The sequence below is a fragment of the Chiloscyllium plagiosum genome, unplaced genomic scaffold, assembly GCF_037043375.1.
Source record: "Chiloscyllium plagiosum isolate Xiang-an unplaced genomic scaffold, Cpla_swu_hap1 HiC_scaffold_39, whole genome shotgun sequence".
Classification (NCBI taxonomy): Eukaryota; Metazoa; Chordata; class Chondrichthyes; order Orectolobiformes; family Hemiscylliidae; genus Chiloscyllium; species Chiloscyllium plagiosum.
The window spans coordinates 56626815-56628605 of NW_028270177.1; positions in this window are offsets into that span (position 1 = coordinate 56626815).

The window sequence follows — 1791 nt, forward strand, 5'->3', positions numbered from 1 at the left end:
TGTTCAGCAGGCTGGCTATTGTTTCTCTGGTTAGGGTTTTGTCGATAGAGGTGAACAGTGCCGTTACATCGAATGAGACCATAGTTTCTTCCTTGTCTATGTGTATATTTCTAATGATGTCCAAGAATTCCTGTGTTGACTGTTTAGAGTGTCTGGATCCGTTGATCAGGTATATTAAATAAGTATCAAATAAGTGCTTCCCCATGTCCTCAGTTTCAACTACCACTTCCCACTACGATCTTTCATTGGACCAAGTCCTACTAGCGACATTATACCATATCTAGTCTCGAGACTGTCGACCATACCAGTTTCAGTCGGCAGACCACACCAGGCTCAGTCTTCAGACCGCACCGTGCCCAGTCTCAAGGCCTCACGGGGCCCAGACTCCAGACGATACCAGGGCCAGTCTCCATAACACACCGGGCCAAGTCTCCAGACCGCAGCAGGCCCAGTCCCCAGGCCGAAGCAGACCCAGTCTCTGGGACACACTGGGCCAGATTGCAGAACATTCCAGGACCAGTCTCCAAACTGCATCGGGCCTATTGTACAGGCGACACCGGGCCAAGTCGCCAGGCCACACTTGGCCCAGTCTCCAGACCCCCGGGGCCCAGTCTTCAAATTGCACCAGACACAGTCTCCAGACTGCCCCGGGCCCAGTATCCAGACCGCACTTGGACACTCCAGGCAGCACTGTTCTTTAAATCTTGAAGCCTTGATTCTCCTCGCGATCCTCTGGTCTGGGACTCATTTCCTCTATTCCCAAAGGAGTCACGTTAAAAAGACAATAGTTTGGCAAGAAAATACTCTCCAGAAAATAGAATAAATAGGGAAGACACAAAGTGTGAGCGGAGCATAGGTGTTCAACCTGGAACATTCTGACCCTGTCACCATCTTTATGACATTCCACGTTGCTTCCTTCTTCAAAGAATGTCTTTGAAGACTCAGAGCAGTTTTCTATGATTCCTTGCAATGTTGTCCTTGAGGTAATAACAGAAAGAGATAGACATACCCTTCGGTGGCCCGTATACTACCATTGGGGTTGTTTCATGACTTTACAATCTATTCTCACTATTCGTTCGAAGAGTATATCCAAAAAAACATTCAAAGTTATAGAAAGCGAACTAAAATTAAACTCAACCTCTCCTAAATTACTTCACTCTGGGTGACCTCGATGCAATTTAAATGTTTGGTCTGCACAGCTCCCTGTGTTGGACAGACATCGAGTCCGCATGTGCAGGTAAATCCACTGCTGTGGTCTGCATAGATTCTGGTGCTGGACAGATAAATTTTCCAGGTCTATAGATCAAAGCACTGCTGTGGTCTGCTTAGCTCCCCATGCTGGACAGATATTTTTTCCAGCTTTATAGATCACTGCAGTGTTGCGGTCTCCCTTGCCCCCAGTGTTGTACAGAGACCTATGAGAAAGTGAGGATTCAGATGCTGGAAATCAGAGTCGAGAGTGTGCGGCTGGGAATGAACAGCAGGCCAGTCAGTATCCAAGGAGAAGGAGAATCAACGTTTCTGGCATAATCCCTTCATCAGAAATCTGATCAGGGCTTATGCCCGAAACTTCGATTATCTTGCTCTTCGCATGCTGTCCTGGCCTGATGTGCGTTCCCAGCATTCTAATCTGTGTTTAAAGGTCAATGCAGATCTTGATCGACACAGTGTCGTGTGCTTGACAGATATCTCCTCTGATTTAATTTTCTCTGTTATGGATTGAAAATGTATTATACCTAACAATTTCAGCTGATTTATAATGCCTTTCATTCTCATTTTGTGAATGGATCC